Source organism: Lissotriton helveticus, chromosome 2_2, assembly GCF_964261635.1.
Source record: "Lissotriton helveticus chromosome 2_2, aLisHel1.1, whole genome shotgun sequence".
In the NCBI taxonomy this organism is placed as follows: domain Eukaryota; kingdom Metazoa; phylum Chordata; class Amphibia; order Caudata; family Salamandridae; genus Lissotriton; species Lissotriton helveticus.
In genome coordinates, this window is record NC_136060.1 from 132,681,642 (window position 1) to 132,694,128 (window position 12,487).

Consider the following 12,487-nt stretch of genomic DNA (forward strand, 5'->3'; position numbering starts at 1 on the left):
ATTTCTGACACATTAATTATCAAGTTATTCTCAGCACAATAACCTGCAAAAGCCTCTGACAATCTGCATACCAATTAGTGTAAGGTCCATAATTATCATAGGGTCTAGATAGAATAAATACGATATTTCAACATGCCCCAACCTTGGTGGCAAATATCTCACTTTCATCAAGGTACTTGGGAGATCTGCTATAAAGAAAACAAAAGGGGAGCAAGGATACAACTTTGCCTCACGCCATTTGGGGATCGATTTTTTTTGGGGGAAAGGGCTCAATTACTCCCCACCTCTATTTGTGTCTACAAACATTCGTGATATTGGACTGCCAATATCAGTAAACACTATGGAATACCCCAAGTTTCCAATTTTTTCTACAGTCCAGGCTTGTTGATGGTATCAAAGGCGGATGACCGCTCAATGTATGTTGCGTATAACGCCTGATGCTCATACAGAGAATATTTTTTGGGAAGCAACTTTAATGTAAAACATCCGTCAACTGTTGAGTGACCTTTCCTAGATCTGATCTGTGTGACAGGTAATACCTTTTTTCTCCTCAAACCTTCTAGGTGCTTCAGCTTCAATTTGGCATAAATCTTATTGGCTATATCAAGCAATGTGATCATTCTATAATTTTTTGTTTGATAGATCTCTTGGACCATTAGGTATTGGAACTCTAATATATCCACACCAGGACTCTGGGCTTGTATTTTCTTCCATTACTGTCTCATAATGAGGAGTGAGGACTTGCGCCCATAATGTGGGATTTGTCTGTAATATCTGCAGACAGACCATCAGGGCCCTGTGCTCTCGATTTGTTTGCACTCTTTTTTTTTAACAATTCTTTTTATTGAAACAAAGCATCAGTGAAATTCACAGTACAGAGGAAAATTGCCATATCAAATATAACACATTCGGGGGTACAGGGCGCTGGAATGCACACGATATCAGGAACTTCACGGGGATGGGGGTACATCAAAAATTGCATCCCTAGGTGGCACACAGACCTCTACTCTATATCTATTCCTAGGTCCCCATATCAAAGCCCACTTTCGAGGACGGCCTCTTGCCATGAAAACAGTCTTTTCCCTAAACATACTCCAGTCTAAGTTATTTTCCCAAACCTCCAAGGTGGGGGGCTGTTCGGCTCCCCACAACTGGGCAATATTCCTTTTCGCTATCATGAAGCCCAGTGTAGCCCCCTGTGTCTGTGCAGAGTTGAGGTCCGTAGGTTCCCATATGTTAAGGAGGCATCTCCTCGCTTCAGGTAGCAAGGAGACCCCCAAGACCTTGTGTATGGTGTTATGAATCTTGCGCCAGTACTCTGTGATATACTGACATTCCCAGATGATGTGAAGGAATGTACCCACGAGACAACACTTCCGTCTACACAAGCCGGCATCAGAAAGACCCATATGTACAACGCGGGCCCCCGTGACATAGACCCTATGTAGTACTTTTAGTTGAACAAGCCGCAGCCGTGCTGGAATGGCGACCACCTTTGGAGAAGACACGGCTGATTGCCAGTCCTCATCATCTAATTCTATTCCATCTTGCACCCACCTAGCCCTCAACTCCTCCAGAGGACTAGCCCTGTGGTTGATTAGCTTCTTATAGATCAGGGAGATCGTTTTCTCGGGGAGGTGACCATCCAAGTTTCTATCCTCAAGAGGCACACCACCATCTCCTCCCTTGTCCGCTGAAGCCCGAGAGCCCCGAAACTCGAGCCACACCATCACTGCCTCCGGCTGATCAAAAAACCATGCCCGACCATCCGCCTTGACTCTAAGACGGGCCGGAAACAACATAGAGTACTTCATGCCTCTCTCCCGCAGGTCACCCTTCACCGACAAAAAGGATGTTCGTTGCTTTTGCACTCTTTGTGTGAAGTCAGGAAAGAAAGCAATAGTAGCGTTCTCATATTTAAGGGGAGCGCTGGCCTTCGAGCACTGAAGAATAGCATCTCTGTCCCGGTAGTTGAGGACTCGGGCCAACATGGGCCGCTGGGGAGCGCCCGGTCTGGGAAGGCCACCCGGGACCCTGTGCGCCCGCTCAATGACGAAAAACTTGCTGGGGTCCTTCGGCTGCAGGTGATTGAGGATAAGATCCTCGACAAATAGGTCTGGGGCTTGACTCTCCGACTTCTCAGGCACGCCCAAGATTCATAGATTGTTGCGGCGGAGGCGGCCCTCATAGTCATCCAACTTGAGGTCGAAGGCCTCGAGTGATTCACGCAGCTCCCTAACCTCCGTTTGCAACTGGGAGACCACCTCCACAAGACTGGAAGTAGTAAGTTCAACCTGCTTCACCTTTTCATTCAGTTTCCCCATATCTGCATGAATCAAGTTAATGTCTATGGCCATGGAATCCATCTTATGCTCCAGTGAGGTTTTAACCCCAGTTATAGCATCCATGACGTCTTTAACCACTTGGCTGCTAAGGTACATCCCCCTCTTCCCATTGACTTTCCATTGAAATCAATGGAAACTCCATGACGAGTTACCCTTGTCATTAGCACTGAAGGGGTTAAGAGAGAGCTCAGGCTCCTCACCAGTCAGCGTTCCCTTCACCGAGTCCTCTGACAGCCTTCCTTTTGGCATCTGCTTAGCGATTGTATATCTGTCGAGTTTATTGGCTTGAACCGGCTTCGACCCCCTGGCCCCGGTGCCTCTCACACGCTTCATGTCCCGATGGACAGTGAGCAATCAGGGGCGGCCGCAAGAGACAAACAGATGTTGCTCCCAACACCGCAACTCACAACTCGGGCCCTCTACAGTCCGCTGCACCAAGTACAAGCAACACAATTTGTCGACAGTGTAGCCGTCGAAAGGGCCCCTATAAAGGCACGCAGCGTCAGGGATATAGAAACACAATACAGTCCACCACCGCAGGGGGCCACCAGCTGCGCCACCGCAGTGCTTCCAAGGATTGTTCGGCCGCACCCAAGTGCTCACTCTCCGCTCACACCCCTGGTCCAACCAGCACTCTCAGCTAAAGAAGTTCCGCACACCACCAGTTGACTGTCCTTATTGTCCACCGTGCCTCCTGCAGGTCAGAAAGAGGGGGAGTGCAATAGGGCAGGGGGGGGGCCACTAACTCAACGGCCACCAAAACAGAACAATGTTGTGTAGTCCGGACCCACCACCACACCGCACCTCAGAACTGCAGCATACCTCCACCGGATAAAGCCTCCCCTTCCTCGCATCTAAAACAGCACACTCCTCTGGGTTCCACAGGCGACGGTCTCTATGTGCAGCCAGTCGCAAATTCCGTCCCAGCGTAGAGTCCCAGGGGCCCCGCGGGGGGGGGGGGGGTACCTACACCGCAGCTGTATAGAAGATATGCCCCCGGGGTCAACCGTCCGCCCCGCACCACCAAGAACCAGACAGTGGCACCCACCACCATGGAACGCAGCCCATGCCACGGGCTCTGCGGGCATGCTGTAGGGCACAGCAAGGGAGGGGGGGGGGGGTCAGAGCGCCATGAGTGTGACCTGCAGGGGACCCAGGGAACTGCAGTGCGTCGCACTAACTCCGTGGCGGCAAGGCTTCTCCCAAGCTGCAAAATGGCCCAGGTGATCCAAAAAAAGGGGGGGGGGGTGGCCCCCACAATCACCGCTTCACCGCCACCATCCAGGGACCGCAGGGGGGGGAAAGGAGAGGGGAGACAAAAGTTAAAGGAGGGGGGGGGGAGATCCGATTTCTACCCCAGGTCCGGTGCTCGGTAGTTAGAGCGGCGTCCGCCTTGGCCGCGGCCGCGGCAGCACCTCCACAGCCGCCGCTCCACTCTCTGATCGGCACGCACACTATTGGAGCGCTGAGCCAGACAGTCCCGCGGCGGTAAAGGTCACCAGCACCGATGGGACGCTTCCTCCGCCGCGGCCCCACCTTCCGGCCGAACCGGAAGTCGCTGATCGTCGGGCCGGAGCTCTCACTGTGGGCCCCGGCTTTAAGGCCCACACTCGGCTATCCGCAAGCCGTGGCCACAACGCCCCCGCAGGAACAGTAAGCAGCCCCGGGACAGGCGGCCAAGGCTCCGTGACACTTCCGGCCCCGGGGGAAGCACACCAGACGTCAGGATGGTAATTGAGGATGAATATCAGGGCTCATTGAGCACGGAGCTCAGATAATACGTGGCCATTCTGGTTCGCGCTTGGCCACGGCCCCGATTTGTTTGCACTCTTGATTAACTTTTTGATCTCCTTACGGATGGAATCAGATCTGATTGTAAGATGGATGCTTTATTGTTCTCTACAGCCTTGTGGCATACAGTTTAACCCACCCGTCCACTGGGCTCTTTCAACGCATACACTGTATCTATGTATTTAACCCTGGTTTATTCCCCAGAGGGGTTAGATATGATCTTTTACAACATTATAAGGAAAAGAAAATCTACCCCTTTTTAGATATGATTGCTGATTCAATTAATCAGGCCGTTTTGTTTGCGATACAGGGTCCACCATAATCAGGCTCACAGTAGGTATTTGTGGCAAGTGCTGTGCCAAAAAAGGAAAAGAGCAGCACCTTTGAGAGACCCTTACTTGTAATGTGGAGAGATGCCAGACCTTTTGTGTAGGGCAGGCTGATCCATAAGGGGATGCTGTCACATGATTATTTTGTCTCATTGAAAACAGCACAAAGTGAATGAGAACTCAAGTGAAGAGTTGCCCATAGAGGTAACCAATTGCAGCAAAAAAAGAGGCTCTGCTGGATATTCCTGAACATAAAAAGGGGTGCCCTTGGGGGTAGCTAGCAGCTTTTACTCCTAAGCAAACGTTATTGAAGCTGGTAAAAGACCAGTTGTTTAATGAATACCCATATATTTAAATGCACAAGCCTGTCCAAACACTGGGTATATACATTACAAACAAGTTATTGAAAAACAAACAATATAGCAGTAGGTGCTCCTTGTGGACGGACAGTGTTAGTGAATAGTGCAAAATGGTGAACAACAGTGTGCATTGATACATACACAGAACAAATACTGGCTTAAAACATATACATTTTTATAAGTGGGAGGCCAGGTCCTAAATGACCATATGGGTTCTACCCTTAATAAGCAATTATTAATGTCAACACCAAGTACATTGATGTTTCTATCCCTAAGTATCAATTTGTAAGGGAGTCTTCATCAGGACAAAATTGGTAGACACCTATAAATAATAAATAGTAGACAGAAATAATAATAAATAATGGAACTGATATGGACTGTTCATAGAGAAATCATTTGTCAATCAATCTAAACCATAGACTGAGGCAATCTTACCTCTTGAATCAGGTTACTTATATGCAGAGCAAGTATCCTGAACAGAACAGAATACATTCACGGATCTGAAAAAATTGATACACATAAAATGCATGATTGTATATAAGACACAGAACAATCTGTGTTACGGGTACTTGAAAGGATTACGGCCCAAAATGAGAAAGACACACCAGTGTCACATTCAACATCCCCACAATGGGTGGGTGCAATACATCATTAGAGGACAGTTGTGATATAACTCGAATTCTAGGACCAAAGATCCAACAAATATGAGGTGGACATTAAGGTCCCAAAGAACAACCACCACCCCAAAAAACATCAGTTAAAAAGTATTTTTGCCAAAGAGATAGATGCCCTCTAATGATTAATGTGGAAGAGCTCACCCTTCCTTTTTTTAAAACCAATGAAAGATTCATATTTCTGCAAATCTGTACGGACTAATAAACCGGGTTATAAAAGGAGATCTAGGCTCAGAGTCAATATAGATTAAGTTATTTAAATGGTAAAATATTGCCATCCAGTGGACAAAATAATTTACATCAGTCTTGCACCATCAGATGCAGAAAAGCTGATAGAGCGTGATTGTGCTCATGCTCATATAGAGTGTGCACTGCAGCCACACCACAAAAAGGGGGATGTATGCCCTCTTGGAACACAATATAGATAGGAATTGCCATATATTCCGTAGAAAAATTGGACAGGTGCAGAAAGAGCAGTAGTTTCCAAGCTATGTAAGAGACTCCTATGGAGATAAAAGAACGCCTATATTGTGCTGATGGGCCAGATATAGTCGACCAACATTAGCTGCCTCGAATCAATATATTGACTAGCTGGCAAAGATGTATGTCAATCCAGGCCAACCAAAACTGAGGGGCAATGAGAACAAGGTGTTGGGGATGCTATACTTTGCATCTCAATAAGTTATTGTGGAAATACTTTCAGGGAAGATACAAGAGAAAAACTTGCATTCAGACATCTGATAACACAATACCCCTCATGTGATATATAATATAGCAGCAGTGGTTTATTGTGCATTATGTTATGTCAAGACCTAAGTAGTGCCAGCCATAAATGCAAGTTATATCTACACATGAATTTGCAGAAGCAATACAGTTATCAAAAAAGAGTTGCCTGCCTCCCATCCTTGAGGCTGTTCAATCCCTTCCATTTCGAGTCCACACGATCAATCCACTTCAGTTCTCTTTTCATCAGGAACTGGGCTTCCCCCTCTGGGGTCAGGTGTTATCTGTTTAATCATTTGCCATAGGATATCCTCTGTGGTGTGCTGTAGTTCTTGCAAATGTTCAACTAGAGGTGCCCCTACCACATTGCACCTAATGCGGCTCCTATGCTGCAGAATTCAACTCTTCACTTTTTGGGTTGTGTGTCCTGTATTGATCATTTCACAAGAACTCCAAAGGAAGAGCTTTTTAAGAGTTTATTAATATGGTTTTCAGTGCAAGACAGTGTCTCCTTTTCTAACACACTAATGTAGAACAAAACCTATAGTAAGTTTTAGGTGCCCTCGCAGTGAACAGACTGTTAAGTAGCTTATCTACAGCAAATGGGACAAACCAGTATCTGTAGGAACCTGGGTGGTTATATATTAACCAGGCGCGCAACACCCATTGGGCTCACCGGGCTTTAGCCCCCCCACCGTCGTATTCTCCAGCCCGGGCTAATTTGACGCGCACTGAAAGGATAAAAGAAGGCTGCACATCGGAGCCGAGAATGTGATTTTTATGATGCTTTCTGAGGCCCAGCAGCCCGAGCCAGCCAGCCTCTGAACAGTTTCAGTTAACCTCTTGTTTTCCTTTACTGGCCCGAGGTGATATCATTGCCTGAAGGCAGGGATTTCACCTAAGCACTTGATGTGTTCAGCATGGGGTGGGGGTGGGAGTGGGAAGATGCACACAGCAGGGGGAAAGGGATGCCAGTGCAGGTGACGCTTTTCCTTTGTATAGGAATTCCTGCTGGCGTCAAACCCCAGGGTTTGCTGTCTGTGCACTTGCATGGATGTGTATTCCATACAAGTGCACAGACAGCAAACCCTGGGCTATGACGCCAGCAGGAATTAATTTACAAAGTAAAAGCATCACCTGCACTGCCATCCCTTTGCCCCTGCTGTCTGTGCACTTGTATGGAATTCACATCCAAGGCCCTGCTCACCAGTTAAATGGTGAACAGGGCCATGGATCTTTCTCTTTTTGCATCCATGGGCACCAACGACACAGAAACAGAGGAGGCCCTGGCAAGGAGAAAGCAGGAAACATTTGACACACACCTATCTACACTGTGAGATCTTCGGGAGGGGCTGGATGCCAGGACGCAGTGCTGCTGATCAGCCCAACTCAACTGAATAGTATCAGAAGAGCAGGCAGCCGTTTTTTATGTAAGTTTCAGTAACTTTAATGAATTCTTCAGCACAGCATTACCTACTGCCTGCATATCTAGGTTACTCTAAGGGAATGTTGTTTTTGACTTACATACATGGAAACGTCAGAGGAGAGTCCCCTCCGAATATGCACATGTAGTGTAAGTTTGTAGTGTTCATTTTTTGGGGTGCAATGTGGGTAACCTTAGGGTTCAGGGTGGGTGTGGGTTTTAGGGTGCCAGAGAGTAATTTTAGGGTTCAGGGTGGGTTACGGATTGGGGTGCCAGGGGTAATTTTAGGGTTCAGGGTAGTAATGGGATTTGGTGTGCCAGGGGGTAATTTTAGGGTTCAGGACGGGTATGGGCTTTGGGGGCCAGAAGGGTAATTTAGGGGTTCAGGGTGGATGTGGGTTTTGGGGTGCCAGGAGTAATTTTAGGCTTCAGGGTGGGTATGGGTTTTGGGGAGCCAGGGGTAATTTTAGGGTTCAGGGTGGGTATGGGTTTTGTGGTGCCAGGGGTACTATTAGGGTTCAGCGTGGGTATGGGTTTTGGGGTGCTAGGGGTAATTTTAGGGTTCAGGCTGGGTATGGGTTTTGGGGGCAAGGGTGTAATTTTAGAGTTCAGGGAGTAATTTTGGGGGTCAGTGGTAATGGGATTTGGGGTGCCAGGTGTAATTTTAGGGTTCAGGGAGGGCATGGGTTTTGGGGTCCCAGGGGTAATTTTAGGGTTCAGGGTGGGTATGGGATTTGAGGTGCCAGGGGGTAATTTTAGGGTTTAGGGTGGTAATGGGTTTTGGGGTGCCATGGGGTTAATGTTAGGGTTCAGGGCGGGTATGGGTTTTAGGGTGTGAGGGGGTGGAAATTTTAGGGTTCAGGGTGGGTATGGGTTTTAGGATGTGAGATGGGAATTTTAGGGTTTCAGGGTAGGTGTGGGTTTTCGGGTGTCAGGGGGGCAATTTCAGGGTTCAGGGTGGGTATGGGTTTTGGGGTGCCGGGAGGTAATTTTAAGGTTTAGGGTGGTAATGGGTTTTGGGGTGCCATGGGGTTCATTTTAGGATTCAGTGCGGGTATGGGGTTTAGGGTGTGAGGGGGAGCATTTTAGGTTTCAGGGTGGGTGTGGGTTTTCGGGTGTCAGGGGGGGCAATTTTAGGGTTCAGGGTGGGTATGGGATTTGGGGTGCAGGGGGGTAATTTAGGGTTTAGGGTGGTAATGGGTTTTGGGTGCAAGGGGGTAATTTTAGGGTTCAGCTTAGGTATGTGTTTTGGTGTGCCAGGAGTCATTTTAGGGTTCAGGGTGGGTATGGGTTTTGGGGTGCCAGGGGGGAATTTAATGTTCAGTATGGGTATGGGTTTTGGGGTGCCAGGGGTAATTTTAAGGTTCAGGGTGGGTATGGGTTTTGGGGGGCAAGGGTGTAATTTTAGGGATCAGCGCAGGTATGAGTTTGGGGGCTCCAGGGGGGTGATTTTAGGGTTCAGGGTGGGCGTGGGTTTTGGGGTGCAAGGGGGGTAATTTTGTGGTTCAGGGTGGTAATGGATTTCAGGGGGCAAGGGTGTAATTTTAGGGATCAGTACAGGTATGGGTTTTGGGGTGCCAGAGGTAATTTTAGGGTTCAGGGTGGGTATGGTTTTGGGGGGCAAGAGTGTAATTTTAGGGATCAGCGCGGGTATGGGGGTTGGGGTTCTAGGGGGATGATTTCAGGGTTCTGGGTGGTAATGGGTTTTGGGGTGCGAGGCGGTAGTTTTAGGGTTCGGTGGTTATGGGTTTTGGGGTGCCAGGGGTGTAATTTGGAGGTTCGGGTGGTAATGGATTTTGGGGGGCAAGGGGTAATATGCGGGTTTAGCGTGAGTATGGGTTTTGGGGTGCCAGGGGTAATTTTAGCGTTCAGGATGGGTATGGGTTTTGGGGTACCTGGGGTCATTTTAGGGTTCAGGGCGGGTATGGGTTTTGGTGTGCCAGGGGGTAACTTTGGGGTTCAGGGTGGGTATGGGTTTTGGGGTACCAGGGGTAATTTTAGGGTTCAGGGTGGGTATGGGTTTTGGACTTGCAATGATAAACATTTCACGAGCACATTGTCCTCCTATAGAAGCAATTGTTGACGAACTGGCGAAAAAGGGTCGTCGCCTTGAAATGGCATTGTGAAAATTGGTTATATTGTGTTCCTAAAGTGCTTTGTAGTAAAATATATTAAATTGGCCTTTTAATTCAGTACATTCTGTTCCTTTTTCATAAGACAATAGGACATAAATGCATCACATTAACAAAAATGTGTGCTCTAATTGTCCAGTTTCAAATGCAGAATTCATCACGTTTTCTCCGCTTGACCTGAGCATTAATCGATCCCGATTATCTGCCATTTTAGCCCCGCCCCATTGATTAACATTAGCCACGCCCCTTCATTTGCCATGTTAGCCCCCCCCCCGAAATTAAGACCTAGTTGCGCCCCTGATATTAACATAAAAAGATGTTCCCTCAGGAAAAGCTAGCAGCCTTTACTACCTAGGCAATTGTAATGAAGTGATCTAAAACGACATTAAAGTTGGTAAAAGACCAGATGTTCAATAAGTACCCATATATTTAAATGCACAAACCTGTGTGCTTATTACCCAGGGATACTGGGTTGCCCCATTCTTTGTCTATCTGGTGGATATTCAGCAGCAATGAAAGGGACATCTTCCTTAGATGAAACTGGAAACCCAAAATGTACCATTACAACGTGAGGAAATATCAACATTTCCCTTAAAAAATATGAAGGGAATCGAAAGAAGAGGTCCATTGGTGGTGATGATGTATTACTAACGTGCCCTCCATGTTGCCACCCAAGAGACTGAGATGTTGTTGCCTGGGGCAAGAAACAGCTCAAACCTGATCAAAAAATGTATGTACTTCGGCATTCTCAGACTTCAAACTGTCAGCTCCTGAGTAAACCTAAAGGGCTCTCAGTGAAACAGAAGGCCACGTGACTTGGGGGCTGTTGTAACAGCTCGCCTGTAGTTTTAACAAAGACAGAAAAATCAAAATCAACCGCAAACTTAGGGGCATATTATCAAGAACGGCGTTAAAATTATCACCGCTTTAGCGACTGGAAACTGCTGCCGAAGCGGCAATAATGGGCTTGATAATATGCCCTTGTGAGTTCCCATAGAAGCCCAGGTTCTGGTCTGAACATGGGCTTCTATTGGAATTCTCAAGGGCATATTATCAAGCCCATTATCGCCTCTTTAGCGGCAGTTTCCTGTCGCTAAATTGGCGATAATTTAGCGCCGTTCTTGATAATATGCCCCTGAATCTTTGGGGTTCTGGGTAAAGGTCTGAATGGTAATGTTAAACTACCTAACCACTCAACCAATCTTAATCTGACAAAAGGAAAAGTAGGGCCTAAATTTACTCGGAGTACCAAAGAAGTAAATGTAGGTCTTTTTTAGGTATACTACGTTTTACACGTGGACAAATTATTAAAGGGATACAGAGCTGTGGTTTGTACCTCAGTGAACCATCTTTAGACGCACTGTTCCCACTCTAAGGTGAAATCCTCATTAACAAAAATAAACAAATGTCCATAGTCATATATAATCTTTGTGTACCAGCGACTTATCTAAGAGGGAAATTGCATAGGTCAATCCATCAAAGCTACACAGTCATATGCGAAACTACCTACTACTTTCAGAAAAAAACTTGCTTGATAAGTATTTTGAAGAATGCGATGCAAAAGGCAATGCCATAAAGTAACAGGTCAAACCCCTAGCTGTGCCATGGCCTTCTAAAGCTGCCATACCATAGAGTGCCTAAACAGGTTTGATGATGTTAACATACATTACAGGCCTTTATATGTATTTGCATGGTTGGTACTTATGCAATTAGTGTGTTTACTTAGTATAGGGTTGCATAAGGTCATAAACTAAGGCCGTAAAGTTAATGTGAGTTTCTTACTTCATTCAAGCAAAGCAGGCAGATTACAATTATACTTTTAAGTGCAAAATTGTCACATGCCTTCAGTTCTTTGCTGCATGAGCTGAAGAGGAATTTCCCATTGTTTACGTTTGACAGCGGCTGTAGCTATTAGGTAAAACACAAGAGTACCTTGCTAAATCTCTGGTCTCCACACTATAACACCAGCTCTTAAAGTAACATGTGCTATTACTTCTGAATTCTTCTACTGAAAGAATCGAGCTAAGCTAGATATTGAACACAAAGAGTGAGAAGTCTCCCCCCAATCCGATTCCTCCTCCCCCCCCCCCCCACCAACTCCATAGCGAAGCTAAAGAGAAAAAGATACACAAGCTCTCGATTAGTACAGGGGTGGAGGGAATAACCAGGTGCTGGGGGACATGCTGTTTGTCGAAGCATTTAACTGAAGACCCTCTGGTTACATGACACAGCAACAAACCACTTAACATGATTCTGCAGGACAAAGGAAGTTTTAGACTAATTGATTAGGCATGTGTGATTAACAATCGTTGGGGGTCTATATTCTATTCACTTTGATAATATTAATCATGTCTAAGTTATCCACTAAAATGAGAATCCTAATTCAAATTACTTTATTAGATTAGCACTTAATAAACGTAAAATGATTGTGAGCCACAAAAAGAAGGGGTCTCACAACGCCACAATCTGGCAAGACGTCCTGTACAGGGGACACCAACTCCTTACCACTCTCCACTTCTACAGATCACTTTTCCACCTCACACCAAGGCACTTCAGCAATCAAGCAGTCAGGGTTACAATGAGGAATCTCTGAACTTTCACTTGAAATGCATTAGAGTTGAATAATACATTTGACAGTCATTGCAGAAAGCCTGCCACACTGAGGTGAACAGCCACAAACAGAAATTAGCTACTGTTTCTGCGTGGGTATG